This window comes from Malania oleifera, chromosome 7 (assembly GCF_029873635.1).
Source record: "Malania oleifera isolate guangnan ecotype guangnan chromosome 7, ASM2987363v1, whole genome shotgun sequence".
NCBI classification, from domain to species: domain Eukaryota; kingdom Viridiplantae; phylum Streptophyta; class Magnoliopsida; order Santalales; family Ximeniaceae; genus Malania; species Malania oleifera.
In genome coordinates, this window is record NC_080423.1 from 83,105,136 (window position 1) to 83,121,689 (window position 16,554).

The window sequence follows — 16,554 nt, forward strand, 5'->3', positions numbered from 1 at the left end:
AGTGGGCACATCGACAGAGTCAGTGTTAATATGTAGCAGGGTGATTAGGGATTATCCACTAGAGATTTAGGGGAGAGTACTGTCTGCTAGTTTGATAGTCCTTGATATACATGGTTTTGATATTATTCTACGCATGTACTGGCTAGCATCTAACTACGTGAGCATTGACTATTGCAGGAAGGAGGTGGCATTCAGACCTCTTGGGGAGCATGAGTTTGTATTTGTGGGGTCGTGTGTGTATTCGACACCACGGATCCTTTCGGCTATCCAGGTAAAGAGGTTACTTTTGGGGGGATATCAGGGTTACTTTGCAATGGTAAAGTAAGCGCCAAAGGAGGAACTCAAGTTGGAAGATATCCTAGTGATAAGGGAGTTCTCTGATGTTTTTCTAGAGGATTTATCGGGGTGCCTCCTGATCATGAGGTGGAATTTGAAATTAATCTGATCCTAGGGATAACACCAATCTCCAAAGCCCCATATAGAATGGTTCCAACTAAATGAAAGGAGTTAAAGGAGCAACTACATGAGCTTTTAGATAGGGGGTTTATTAGACCGAGTGTATCACCCTGGGGTGCACTGATGTTGTTTGTGAAGAAGAAGGACGGGTCGATGAGGATGTGCATTGACTACCGAGAGATTAATAAGGTAACGGTTAGATAAGATAATGTACTGAAAATTGCTTTTCAAACTCGGTACGGCCACTACGAGTTCTTGGTTATGCTGTTCGGGTTAACGAATACTCCAGCGGTATTTGTGGATACAATGAACAGGGTATTCCATGAGTACTTAGACCAGTTTGTTATTGTGTTCATAAATAATAATTTGGTCTATTTAAGCAGCTCTGAGGAGCATGAAGCTTATATGAGACTAGTACTTCAGGTGCTCAAGGAAAAGAAGTTATTTTCTAAACTTAATAAATGTGAATTCTGGCTAGAGCAGGTTGCATTTCTGGGTTATGTGGTATCCAAGGAGGGATTTCGTGGATCCGAGCAAAGTAGAGGTTGTAGTTGACTGGGCAAGGTCAAAGAACGTGCAGGAAGTCAAAAGTTTTCTAGGTCTTGCCAAATACTATAGCCAATTTGTCGATGGGTTCTCTAGATTATCAGGGTCTTTGACACGACTCATGAGGAAGAATGTGAAGTTTGACTGGACCGATAAATGTAAGCAGAGCTTCTAGGGATTGAAGCAGCGTCTAGTCACTGCCCTAATGTTGACCCTTCCATCAAGTGAGGGTGGATTTGTAATTCACAGTGGCGCATCGTAGAAGGGACTTGGTTGTGTTCTAATGCAGCAAGGAAAAGTCATTGCGTATGCGTCTCGCCAATTGAAAGAGTGCGAAAAGAACTATCCTATGCATGACTTGGAGCTGGCAGCAGTTGTGTTTGCATTGAAGATTTGGCGACACTACCTTTATGGCGTAAAGTGCAAGATCTTTACTAACCATAAGAGTTTCAAGTATTTCTTCACCCAGAAGGAGTTGAATATGAGGCAGTGCAAATGGCTCAAGTTGATAAAGGATTATGATTGCACCATTAGCTATCACCCAAGAAAGGCGAACGTGGTAGCCTATGCATTAAGCCGGAAATCTAGGGGTACGTTAGCCTTAACAGTTATGGCTTCTCACCATATCGTGGACCTGGAGAAGTTGGGTGTAGAATTGGTCAAAAGGAATCATCAGGCATTCATTTCTAGTATGGTGGTTTAACCGACTTTACGATAGAGAATTAGAACAGTTCAGTTGAAAGATGAAGAATTGATGGAGATAATAGAGAAGATACAGGATGAGTAGCACACAAAATTTAATGTTGCCGAGGATGGTGTTAGATTTCACTCTCGATTGTGTGTACTAGATGACGTAGATATAAAGAGGACAATTCTGGGGGAAGCTCACCATTCTCTCTATACTGTTCACCCAGGTAGCACGAACATGTGTAGTGACTTGTGTGAAACATTCTGGTGGAGTAACATGAAGAGGGAAATTGCTAAATTTTTGGGTCAGTGCTTGACATGTCAGTAGGTGAAGGTAGAACACAAGAGGCCAGCAGGACCACTTCAACCATTGGACATCTCTATGTGGAAGTGGGAGCATATCTCGATGGATTTTGTATCGGGATTGCCTTCAGCATTGCATGGGTAGAATGCCATATGGGTAGTGGTTGACAGATTGATGAAGACTACCCATTTCATTCCAGTAAGAACCAGTTATTCCATGGATAAATTGGTAGAACTCTATGTCTAAGAGATAGTCAGAATACATGGCGTGGCTGTGTCTATTGTTTCAAATCAGGATCCACGGTTCACTTCTTGTTTCTGGAAGATTTTACAGGTAGAATTGGGTTCTCAACTCACTTTCAGTACTGCATTTAACCCTCAGACGGATGGATAGTCCGAACGAACCATTCAAATTCTCAAGGATATGCTATGGGCATGTGTGTTGGATTTTGAGGGCAGTTGGATCTAATATCTACCGTTGGTTGAGTTTGCATACAATAACAGTCACCAGACCAGCATTGAAATGGCACCATATAAGGCTTTGTATGGTCGTTTGTGCATATCTCCATTGTACTGAGATGAAGTAGGCGAGCAGCAGATTTTGGGACCAGAACTTATTCAGCAGGCTTTTACAAAGGTTGAACTTATCAGGGAAAGGATTAAAACTGCCTAGAGTTGGCAGAAGAGTTATGCGGATACTCGTCGACGGGAGCTAGAATTTGAAATAGGGGATATGATATTTTTGAGGATTGCTCCGATGAAGGGAGTGATGAGATATGGAAAGAAGGGCAAGCTGAGCCCTAGACACATTGGGTCATTTGAGATTCTAGAGAGGATTGGTTCGGCGGCGTACAAGATAGCACTACCCCCAGTGTTGTCCAGGATACATGACATATTTCACGTGTCCATGTCGAGGAGGTATGTTCCAGACCCCTCGCATGTGATTAGTTATGAATTGTTGGAGATCGGGGATACTCTAGCATACGAGGAGGTACCAGTTCAAATTTTGAATCAAAAAATATAGGAACTGCATACTAAAGATATACCGTTAGTGAAGGTTTTGTGGCAAAATCATGTAGTTGATGAGGCTTCTTGGGAGTTGGAAATGGAGATACACCAGAAGTACCCGCAGCTGTTCAGCGAGGACTAGTGCCAGACGGGTAAGGGTATGGTTGTATAAAGAGGGATTAGAGTAAGTTGTGTAGTTAATTTTGTATAGTTTTAATTATGAATAGTCTTTGGGAAAATTTGTTATGGTTATTATAATTTTCCAAAGGCAGTATTGTAACCACGATATTCCTCCGCCATAAGTGGGGGTAGTTAATAAACTTGGGACGGAGTTGCTATGTGGGTGGCTACCAACTATTCTGTAGACAGGGGTAGTAAGTTAAGAATGTGATTGGTAATAGTTAACAAATTTCGAGAACGAAATTTTTGTAAGGAGGGGAGAATGTAGTGATCCTAAAAATAAAAAAAATAAAAAAAATAAAAAAATTATTATTATTAAAAATAAAATAAAATAAATTTTAAATTTTAAATAAAAAAAATAAATTAAATAAATAATAATTATTAATTAAATAATATAATAATAATAATAATATAATATTATAATATATATATATATATATATATATATATATATATATATATATTACCTTCCTAAAGCCTCTAGCTTCAGGAAGTAACCTCCTGAACCTCCTGAAAGGAAGCTATGCAGGATGTCTCCTCCGCCTCCTCTCTCCCACTCTCCTCCATCTCGTCTCCGTTATTCAGCCGATCAAAAATTCGAAAATACTGTTGGACTCTGCTTGCCACCATCGACATTTTTACTTGAGCAGATCTGTCATAGGAGCGGCGTAGGCATATTTCCTGGGGTAAGGCTAAATCTCTAACTTATCTCAATTTTTCTTAAACTATAAGTCCCATTAACGAACAGAAATTGCCAGGAGACTCGTGGGGAGATTATCTACAATCTAACTAGAGTAGGTTTTCGAATTGGAGTTCCGGGGTACCAATTCTAAATTGGAGGTAAGTTTAATAATTTATGCTTTTATTAGACTATTTAGGGTATTCAGAACTTAGGGAAATATTAGGGAAAGTTGTTCTAGGGATTGTGAAGAATAATATAGTGAATTTGAATTTCAGGGCTCAGGGATTTTTGAACGCTTGGGGCGTAGGACGGGGTATTAGCAGGGTTTTTTTTTTTTTTTTTTCAGGAATCAGGTAAGGGGATTAAGTTAAGTCAATAATTTTATGAAATTTGAATCCATTTAACTATTATGTTTATATAAATTTATATATATATTTATTTATTTATTCATTTGGGAATTTAAAGGCTATTTTGAAAATCAACCGTTCGAAATGGGTTTTACAAACGTAGGATATACAGTATGATATTTTTGAATAAAATGAATGGTGGAAAGTTTGTTTATTTAAATAGATATGTTAGAATGTGAAAAATTGCGTGGTAGATGATATAATTTGTATGAATTATTGTATATCTAGATTTAAGATTTTGAAATACTAGAATTGTTGTGAAAAATACTAGAAATGTTTGTGAAAATACTGAAACTGTTCTGAAATGCAGGGGTTTGAACTAACGGCCAGTGGCCGGGTATTGTTTGGTCGGCCAAGAGCCATCATTATTATTTGATGGCCGAGAGCCGAGTTTTATTTGATGGCTATATACCGAATTTTATTTTTGGCCGGGGGTCAGGTTTTTGGAATAACAAGAAATATATGTGAAATGATGTTTTAAATGGTCTTTTTTATTATTTAAATTGCATAATATGCTTTAAAAACCCTGGGGACCAGTGTAGTGTGAGCACGGTACCGTTGTTAGAGATTTGTTATGTGGCCGTGTGCGCTCACACCTGTGTTGAGAGGTGTAGGGTGGCCTTGTCCGATTTACTTACGTGAGGTGAATGCTCGCGGTTGGAGCTGCGTATACCCGCGGAGTATGTTAGCGGAGAGTATGGATGACTAATGTCTAGGTGGATCCCCTAGGACATTAGTCCAGCCTTCGGGCCGCACAACCCGTGCCATGGGAATGTAAATGATGTGTTTGTCACAGGGAGTGTCTTATATGCATATTTTTTAATATATGTAAATACGGTTAATTAATAAGATAACTTCGAGGACTTACTGAGAAATGTGAGTGCCCTGGTAGCAGTAATGGTACTAGAACAGAGGGAAACTACTTGTATGGGTGGGTAATCTTTCCTATCTTCGACTAATTGTGTGTGTGAGTGTGAAATAAGAATGTTTTCATAAATATAATTATCTGCTTAGTAAACTGGTTATTTTCTGTATACTAAATGCATGTTGGTCACACACTGATATTAACTTAATCTTTTCCTTACTGAACTGTACCTCACCCTACTTTACAAACTGTCTTTTCAGGGAATCCTATAGATTGGTTCTAGTAGGCTAGAGAAGCCGGGCTAGTGGTGTGAATTTTATGTAGGTAGTGTGTAAATAGAGATTTTATTTTTACTTAGTTTTGTGGGATGTAATTATGTGAAAATGGATATATTTGTGTATAAAGATAATTAGAACTCTGGTAATGTAATTTGAGGATTTTATATTTTATTTCCGCTGCGTATGTGTATTTTATATTTGATGAATAAGGTATCAGGTACACTGACGTCACTAAAGTAGCACTCTGAGCCCACGTGGCAGGTTGGGGTCGTTGCAATAACTATAACAACTACCAAAAAGACAAAAATTAATTAATACCAGTTGCAAAAATATTAATCTAATTACTATTATCAGTTACATAAATTATTATAAAAGGTTTTTAAAATACTAATGATTTTATTTATGGAGTATTTCTAAAATATTAATCATTTTATTTGTTATCTCATAAATAACTCATTTACTAACAATGGTTATAGACATTATTAATTCCATCACCATTAGATTACTAACACATTATTAATATTGAAAAAAAAATCTAAATTATAAATTCAAATAATAAAAAAAATTAATTCAATTTTTAGTGATTAATAAAATTATAAAATAGGTTATTAATAAAAATTATAAAATTATTAATTCAATTATTATATTACTAATTTAAAATAAATTAAAAAATTATAAAGATGTTTTAACTTTGGTGTTAAATTGTTGAATGAACTTCATTGAAATTTTGACTTTGTAATATTCCTATATTATAATTAATTTTGCTGAATGTTTGATATGCAAATAAATCCAATTTTTATTAGTGGTTACAAAAATATTACTTTAGTAATTACTAAGGGGTTACAAAAATTAAATTTTAAATTTATGGGAAAGTTTTAAAATACTAATTATTTTATCTATAGATTAGGGTTTCAAAATATTAAGTATTTTATTTACTATTTTTATAAATAAACAAATTTATTAATAGTGATTATAGAAATTATTAATTCAATTATTGGTCACCAATTTAATTATGAAGAACAGTTAAAAATTTAAATCACAAACTTGGTTGAAAGACACGACTTTAATTAATATTCAATCATTTGACTTATAATTTAAATATAACCATTAGTATTTAAAAATATTAAAATCAGTCCGTGCATAGCTAGTGTTTGCTAGAGAAAGCTTCACAAGTCTACTGTGATTTTGTCGGTTCGATGAGCCTTTCTTCTTGAAGTTGGGTCAGCTCATTTTGAGCCAAAGAATAGTGCTCTGGATTAAACCCTTTGTGACTTTGGGTTGATATCTTCATTTTTCTTTTTTTGAAGGGGGCTGACAAAGAACTCAATAAAAAAAAAAAAATTTGGTGAATAATTGGTTTCATAGAATTATTAGTAACGTAGAGAGCGTGGTAGCAGACTTCAAAGCTGGCTGGTCTTGGTCCAACCAATGACTATACCATGAGGGGAAAGGGTCGTCAAACATGGTGATTGGTGAGGCTGAACATCCAATGTGAACCCCACCAGACTCAGACTGGAATGTTAGGCAGCGTTTGTCTTCTCTGAGGTAATGGACAATAAAGGATGATGAGATTATGACATATTCCCAAACACACCCATACTCAGAGAGAGAGAGAGAGAGAGAGAGAGAGAGAGAGAGAGAGAGAGAGATGAATGAAACAATATATAGGATGATGTTAGACCAGCAAGCAACATGCTTATGAAGATAAAATGAGGTTAGGTTTGGTGAAGCACAGCATCAGCTTTGAACGACACACCCCCATGGATCAGTCTCCAATCTTATTTTATATATGTGCACCAAACTTTGTTTAATGCAAAGACTTAACACCATAGATATCCTTTGTGCCCGCCACGCTTTGTCTTGATTGGGTCTTGGGATTAAAATTGTTGTAGTATGTGGTTCATATCAAGTGGAACACTTGTACAGAAAAAGTAGGCTGAAAAGAAATAAGAAAACTGGTTTGAAGAAAAACTATCGACGATTTACATAGGTACATCAACAATTTCTTGTAAAAGCCAATTAGGAAAAAAATCGTCGATGATTTTGTTCGGGATCGGATTGTTTTTATTGGTTGGGATGATTAATAGGTTGGGGTGTGCAGGGGCAACGTCCCCGTGATTCAGTACAGAGGTGTTTGAGAAATTTTCTAATACCTTTGTATGTTTAGGGTTAGACTAAATACAATGATGTAAGCTTTTTATTTTTTTTATTTTATTTTTATTTTTTTGTGATAGTAAATTTCAGCTGCTGCTTGATCTCATGGACATAGGCATTCTGTCGAACCATGTTAAATCCATGTGTGTGCTTTTTGCTTTTCTTATCTATGTGTTATTTCTTATCATTCATCATAATTGCTACATGATCATTATTCACGACAAAAATATTTCCTAACCAAGGGTAGTATTAAGAATGTCTAGCAAAATTTAAATAAATTTAATAATTACAGCTCACTTTGCTTGATGGGATAAAGATTTTTTTGAAATAAGATAGAATATAGTTTAAATTTTGAAAATCGAGGAAATAAGTATTCTATGTACATTCTTATTTATTTCACTCAATATACAACAAGAAAGAAATGGACATGCCCCCATGGTATGATACGGTGGAAAGACATCAACAAGTACGAAGGAGCATCGGGGGTTTAATTCTAGGTAGATACACTCACAGAGCCAGCGGTACCTATGGATGGTGAGAGTTTACTCTGTGAGCCAGCAGGGACCGTGGATGGTGAGAGTTCTCTGTGAGCCAGTGGGGACTGTGGATGGTAATGGAGATGTGTCCCGAGAGTTGAGTTGGCTGAACGTCCAACTGATACACAGAAATCGTGTCCGCATATGGACTTTATCCTGATCAGCGAGACCTGGTGGCGGAGGACGTTGATTCGTAGGTTTGGTGCCGCACCAGGAGGTCCGAAGGGCTCGTTGGTGGCTGGAGTTCCTATATAATCAAGAAAAGAAGAAGAAGAAGAAGAAGAAGAAGAAGAAGAAAGAAGTAGACATTCCTATAATGGAGTTTAGAAATAATTATTTATTATTTTTTTTATTATGAACTTACAAAAAATTTCACATTGTTATTTATTCTATAATAATAATATAATTTCTTGTGTAATTAATTATAATTTACCTACTAAATATAATTTATTCATGAGAATATACATTTTTCTTATCAAACGTAACTTAAGGAAGAAAAAGCTAACTAAATTTGTTTATTCGCACGCCCATAGCCTACGTTATACCACAAGAAATCCTAAAATTTTCACCATATTATTTTGAACATTGCAAAAAAGTGAAAAAAAAAAAAAAAACACATCTTATTTTCAACATTCATCAATATGTATTGATTTTAGTGTGATCGCAAAAATTACCAGTTCCATCAAACTTGTTCACATCAAACTTAATCGAAGAGACCCTAGCCATTGTTAAACAAATAGCTCTTATACCACTTTTTGATGTTCGTTCAAGTTGAACACGTGTTGCAAAAGCACACAATCAAACACGAAATAATCAACAACTATTAACACATCACTCAATGATTAAATATACTCAATAAGCAATCAAACATATAATAAGAAGAATATAAAGTACAACAACAGAGTACAAGATTTACATGGTTCGGAAATAGCCTACATGCACGGGAGTAGCACTTTGATCATTATGATCAATATCAAAGCTGCAACCTTTGGGTTACATTAATATTACATCCCCCAAATACATTTATAAGAACCCAATGCATATAGAAGTGTTCTAGTATATCTGAATTACATTTATATCGATCCCCCAAAGAAAAATCCTCCAGATAAGCCCAATCTACATGCCCTCGATTTTGAAAATACGTAATTTGAGCCGACGGAAACCGTCAACGGTTTGGAGCAGAAGAAAACTCTTTCCAACTACTGCCTAAAATCGTCGACAGTTATGCCCTAAACAGTCGATGGTTTGCCCTCCTTAGCTGCATGTAATGACTCAAAAAATAGAAATAATAAGAAAAATAGAAGAAAAAGAGGAAAATGGTTTTGTGAGGACAAAATCAGCAACGATTTTATGGAGTGCTAAGAAAACCGTTGAAGGTTGTATTTTTACCGCGGCCAGGTTGAGGGTAGACAGTGAAAACCAGTTTGGTTAAAGACCAAACCGGCGACAATTTTCCATGAGCCTAGGAAAACCATCGATGGTTTTTTCCTAGGACAGAAATATATAAAAGGGCTGCATATCATTTTCTTGTAAAAAAAAAAAATTAAAAACCCTCACTCTCACTCTCTCTCAATTGTGAGCTCTCTCTCTCTCTCTCTCTCTCTCTCTCTCTCTCTCTCTCTCTCTCTCTCTCTCTTCATTTTCTCACTCTAAACTCGCCCTATTGACGATCAGACTTTGTATCTAAGACCTAGTGGCGATCCTAGTCAATTTGATTGGAGCATGTTTGCATTTGAAGGATCCCAGACACCACCCCAAAACTGAGGTAAGGAAGTGATTATGGTGTTGAATGGTGGCTTAATTGATTTAATGAATGTATAGGTTTAAGAATGTGAATACGAACATTATTTGGGCTTGAACTGATAAATTGGGATATGTGGAATACAAGGTTTTGGTGTGAACGCCGCAGGCATGTGTTTAGGGTCCCTGTGAATGTTTCCTTGGGGAATGAGGTAAGAGTAATAAATAGTTAATTATTTGATGTTTCATAAATTAAATGGAGTATGTGAGTCCGAGGGGAAAATGTGAATGTGATATTATTCTGGGGTTACATGATTTCATGGTTTTTGAGTTCCAAACACCACGGGTGTGAGTATAGAGTTTTGGCAGACCTCTTAATAATCAGGCAAGGGGAATAAGTTAAGCCAGTTAATTTCGGGAATTTTATCAATTAAAGTATAACATATGTTTATGGGATTTGAATTTTACGTCTATTATATGTCTGTGAAAATTCAAAAATTATGGGATACAGGAAATTTTTACAAATGAGATATATTATTTTTATATAACTAGAAAAAACAGTTTTTCCTGTATAGATTATAGTATAAAATTTTCATTTAAATTGTGTAGCATGAGAAATAACAGATATAGTACAGAGATTTAATATAGAAATTTTTACAGCTTTCACAAAACCATGATTAAATACAACTTTTACAGAACCATTATTTACAGTCATTACAAAACTAGGATATACAATTATTATAGAGCTATGATTTACAGCTATTACAGAACCATGATATACAGTTATTACAGAATTATAATTTATAGTTATTATACAAAATCATTATTATTTTAGTTTATATAGAATCATGGTAAAACAATAATATATAGATATAGTATTATATAGATTCAGAACCCTAATGGATCAGAGCAAATCATAGAGCATGGTACCATAGCTAATACAGTATAGATAGTGCAACCACACATCTTAGATAGAGTGTGGAATGACAGTCGATTGTTCCTAGAGGAGAGACTAGGACCTTCGGGGTAGTTAGGACCAGGTTAAGGGGGCCAATTGTACTACAAAGTTTTTTAGTTTGACTTAACTTGGTAGGCCAGTCAGAGTTTAATCCAGCCCACGGGCCGCACAACCTAAGCATGCAGAGTTAATTTATGCATACAGTTATCCATCCAAGGAAGCTTTCATAGTTATATACATATAAATATATATATATTTATATATATATATATATATATAGTTTTACAGAGAACAGGACTATGAAATATATATTTATATATATATATATATATATATATATATAGTTTTACAGAGAATAGGAACTATCTACTATAGTTAAAAGTATGTTCAAATAGAAAGTTTATTTTAAAAGGCATAGGCGTGAGTTATGATATGCTTTATATTGAAATGTCATCACAGTTATAGTTGAATTAATAATTATGTTACTCAAGCAAAACTCATTCGCCACACACTAGTTGTAATTTATTTCGTTTTACTGAGTGGTGTCTCACCCCATAATTCCAAACATTTCAGTCGATCAAGATAGACGTGTAGAGTGAGCTCTGAGATAGAGGGGACTTTAGTACTGCCCTAGCTGTAGGATAAGTTTTTGAGTTGGGAGTTGTATTTTTGGGTATGTTCCTAGGACATTGGGTTTCTTTGAAGAGATGTATATGTATATTTTGGGAAATACTAAAACTCTGGTATTATAAATAAGGTTAAAATGTTTTTATGTTTTCTGTTGGATAGATGGTATGTATTATAATAGGTATCCTCGGTACCGCTTTGGGTTCGAGACGTTATAGTGAAAAGTATTATGGGTATTAGAGTAATAGTATATTATAAAACAAAATGGTAATCATTTTGGAGTCGTCACAAGTTTGGTATTAGAGCCTAGGTTGTTACGTTCTGTAGACTTAAGTGTACAATAGAAAACAATACCAGAGTATAGGAATGAATTTTGATAAGGATAGGTAGAGGATGGACTGGGATTTTGGTAACTCAATATGAGGGATTAATTTAATAATTTAGGGTTTTTTCTCACAGTTTGGAGACAGGAACCTCAGGGTGGCTTCTGTGATTTTCTTGGGGTGACAATTTCAGGAAAGTCATGGTAAACTATCGTCAGTTTTGTTTCAAAATGGTAAGATTAAGCCTTAAATTAGTGGATTGGTGGTATGAAGATATGTTATGATTCTTAGTTAGATTAATGTAAGAATTGTATTATGAAGTTAGGATTCACAAATTATTCTTGTGTTATTGCAAGATGGACCCCAAAATGGCAATGCACACGTCGGTGGTAGTAGTGATGCAGGGCCTTCCAGTATGGGTGGCAATAACTCTGACTAGGTGCTGTGTAGTGTACGACTTTTGAAAATTGAGCTGTCAGTTTTTGCTCCATATATTGTCCCAGATGAGGCGAAGAAGGCAAGGAAGTTTGCAAGAGGTCTGAGGCAAGAAATCTTTGAACAGGTGGAAATTCTGAAAGAGTAGGACTTTTTAGAATTGGTCGAGAGAGTCACTATAGCAGAGGCAAGTAGGGACTGGGATATAGAGTCAGAGAAAGAGGCCCACACCTCCTGGGTTTTAGGAAGGTACTAGCTGGGGCCCATGGAGGGGAGACTAGTACGGCGGAGGTTAGAGGCAAGTGATGAGAAACTGTGGATATCAGGGTGAGCAGACTTGTCCTATCCGCCCTAGATGTGGAATGAGGCATATGAGAGAATGCCATGTAGGAGAGAATATTTGCTATCGTTGTGGGAGACCTAGGCAAATTACACGAGCATGTCATGGGGCATTGATCAATGCGTCAGCTCCTAGACCATTCCGGGGAAATAATCAGGCACCCTGAGGAGGCCAGTAGAGGAACACTGCCCTAGTGAGGGTCTATGCATTAACGCTAGGAGACACTGAGGCTGCGAGCGATGTGGTGATAGATACCATTAATATGCTTTCAATTAAACCTATTGTTTTATTTAACTCAGGGGCCACATATTCTTTCGTGTCTTTGGGGTACATCAAATTATGTGGGGTAGAAACCCAATTGTTAGACATCGAGTTGTTAGTAGCTACACCGACAGGGTCAGTATTGAGGTGTCGAAGGGTGCTTAGAAGCTATCTAGTAGATATTTAGGGAAGAGTATTACCAGTTGATCTCGTGGTATTAGATATGCAAGGGTTTGATATGATCTTTGGTATGGACTGGCTAGCAGCTAACTATGCCAGTATTGATTGTCATAAGAAAAAGGTGATATTTAGGCCTCTTGGAGAGCCGAAATTTAGATTCGTGGGGTCTTGTGTGCGTGCCTCACCACTGTTAGTGTCAGCTATTCAAGCGAGAAGACTACTCTGGGACGGTTGCCAGGGGTACCTAGTTTATATAAAGGAAATGCCTGAGGGAGAGTTGAAACTTGCTAATATTGCAGTAGTCAGGGAATTTTCAGATGTTTTTCCGGAGGAGTTACCTGATTTACCAACAGATTGTGAAATTGAGTTTGCTATTGATTTATTTTTATGGTCGGCACTGATTTCTAAAGTACCCTACAGAATGGCTCTAGCTGAATTGAACGAACTAAAGGACCAGTTGCAAGAATTATTAGACAAAGGGTTCATCAAGTCAAGTGTGTCACCCTGGGGAGCTTTAGTTTTATTTGCAAAGAAGAAAGACAAGATGATGATGATGTGTATTGACTACAGAGAGATAAATAAGGTGACAATTAATAACAAGTATCATTTTCCCCGTATCGATGACTTATTTAATCAGCTCTAGGGAACTTGAGTCTACTTTAAGATTGATCTTCGGTTAGGATATCATCAAGTAAAAATTAAAGTATAAGATATTCCGAAGACAACCGTCCAAACTAGGTATGACCACTACGAGTTTTTGGTTATGCCCTTCGGATCGACCAATGCACCGGCAGCATTTATGAACCTAATGAACATGGTATTCCACTAGTATTTGGACCAGTTTGTTGTTGTTTTCATTGATGATATTATGGTCCACTTAAAGAGTTTTGAGGAGCATGAAGATCATCTGAGGATAGTGCTATAGGTATTGAGAGAAGAGAAGTTACATGCTAAGTTTAAGAAATGTGAATTCTGGCTGAGGGAAGTTACATTCCTTGGACATGTGATCTCTGGGGAGGGTATTTCGGTAGATCCAACTAAGATAGAAGGGGTGGTGAATTGGACGAGACTGAGGAATGTTCAAGAGATATGAAGTTTCTTGGGTTTAATAGGATACTAATGGCGGTTTATAGAAGGTTTTTCCAGATTATTAGGTCCTCTGACATAGCTCATGAGGAAAAGTGTGAAGTTCGAGTGGACCAACGAATGTGAGCAAAGCTTTTAGGAGTCGAAGTAGCGACTCGTCACCGCACCAGTTTTGACCATCCCATTAGGGGATGGAGATTTTGTGATCTATAATGACCCATCTCTGAGAGGACTTGGGTGTGTATTGATGCAGTAAGGAAAAGTTGTGGCATACGCTTCTCGGCAACTCAAGGATTATGAAAAGAATTATCTGACACATGATTTAGAGTTGGCTGCTGTGGTGTATGCCTTAAAGATATGGAGGCATTATTTGTATGGTGGGAAATATGTGATCTTCAAAGATCATAAAAACTTGAAATATTTCTTCATACAGAAAGAATTAAATATGAGGCAGAGGAGATGGTTGGAGTTAATTAAAGATTACGATTATACCATTAGTTACCACCTAGGGAAAGCAAATGTGGTAGCTGATGCCTTGAATCGGAAATCAGGGAATGCCTCTATGTCAGCAATGGTGATGCAACATCAAATCAGAATGGATTTAGAAAGGCTTGGGTAGAGCTAGCAGAGAGAGATCATCAGACATTTATTACTAGCTTGGTACTTCAGCCAACTTTGCTAGAGAAAATTAAGATCGCTCAGATGCAAGATACAAAATTAGTAAAAATCAGAGATAAAGTATAGCGTGGATAGGGAGCTGATTTTACTATTTCAAATGATGGTGCTCTGAGGTTTGGTACCATATTGTGCATACATGTAGATACTGAAATTAAAAGAATCATCTTAGAGGAGGTGCATCGATCCTTGTATATAGTGCACCCTAGAAGCACTAAAATGTACATGGATCTTCGGGAATCTTTTTGGTGGAGCAATATAAAGAAAGAGATAGCTGAGTACATGGAGCAGTGTTTGACGTGTTAGCAGGTAAAAGCTATGCACCAAAGACTGGTGGGACAATTATAGCTACTCCACATTCCTGAGTGGAAGTGGGAACATATTTTTATGGATTTTTTTACAAGATTGCTGCTAGGACTTCATGGTCAGGATGCTATCTAGGTAGTCGCAGACCGGTTGACAAAGACTGCTCACTTTCTTCCTATGAAAGTTGGCTACACCATAAGTAGGTTGGCAGAGATATATATATATATATATATATATATACAAGAGATGGTGACACTACATGGAGTTCTTGTGTCCATCGTGCTAACCAAGACCCACAATTCACATTGCAGTTTTGGAAAAGTTTGCAAAGAGCCATGGGTAGATAGCTGACATTCAGCATAACCTTTCACTCTCAAACCGATGGATAGACGGAGAGGAAGATTCAAATATTGGAGGATATGTTGCAAACCTATGTATTAGATTTTGGTGGTAGGTGGATCCAATACATGCCACTAGTCGAATTTGCTTATAATAACAACTACCAGGCTACCATTGGGATGGCACCATAGCATTATATGGTAGGAGGTGCCAATCCCCATTATATTGGGATGAAACTAGTGAGAGCCAGATTTTGGGGCCAAAGATGGTTCAGCAAACTTCAGAGAAAATCAAAATCACCAGAGTTAGAATTCGAATAGCTTAGAGTCAGCAGAAAAGTTATGTAGATATTCGCTGACAAGAGTTGGAATTTGGTGCAGGAGATAATGTTTTTTTGAAAATTGCACAAATGAAAGTTGTGATGAGGTTAAGGAGGATGGGTAAGCTAAGCTATAGGTACATTGGGCCATTTAAGATACTTGAAAATGTGGGTTCGATTGCCTTCATGTTAGCCTTTCCACCAGTTCTATCCAGAATTCATGACGTGTTCCATGTATTGATGTTGAGGAAATACGTCCCAAATCCCTCTCATGTGATTAGTTTTGAGACACTGGAGCTTAGAGATGCATTGTATTTTGAAGAAGTGCCAGTGCAGATTTTAGATCGAAAGGAATAGGAACTGCACATAAAGAGGATTCCACTAGTAAAAGTATTATGGCACAACCATGCAGTCGAGGAGGTTTTGTGGGAATTAGAGGAACAGATGCACCAGCGATATCCACATCTATTCAGTGGAGATCAGAGATGAGATGTTAAGAGTAGAATAAATAGTAGTGTATGTATTTTTGACTTGTATAGTATAGGGTAGGATAGTTAGTGTTTTTGGTTTTAGGTTATAAATGGTGTTGGGAGAGTTTTTCTTTTTCTTTAAATGATTGTAATCTCCCAGAACTATTTCTTGTAACCACAATATTCCTCCGCCATAAGGGAGGGTAATTAATAAAATTGCAATATTTTATTTAAGGTTGGAAATGTGATAGATAGCAAATTTTGAGGACAAAATTTTTATAAGGAGGGGAGAATATAGAGACCCGTAAATAGAAATGATAAGAAAAATAGAAGAAAAGAGGAAAATGGTTTGGTTAGGACAAAAACCCGCAACGGTTTTCTGGAGTGCTAAGA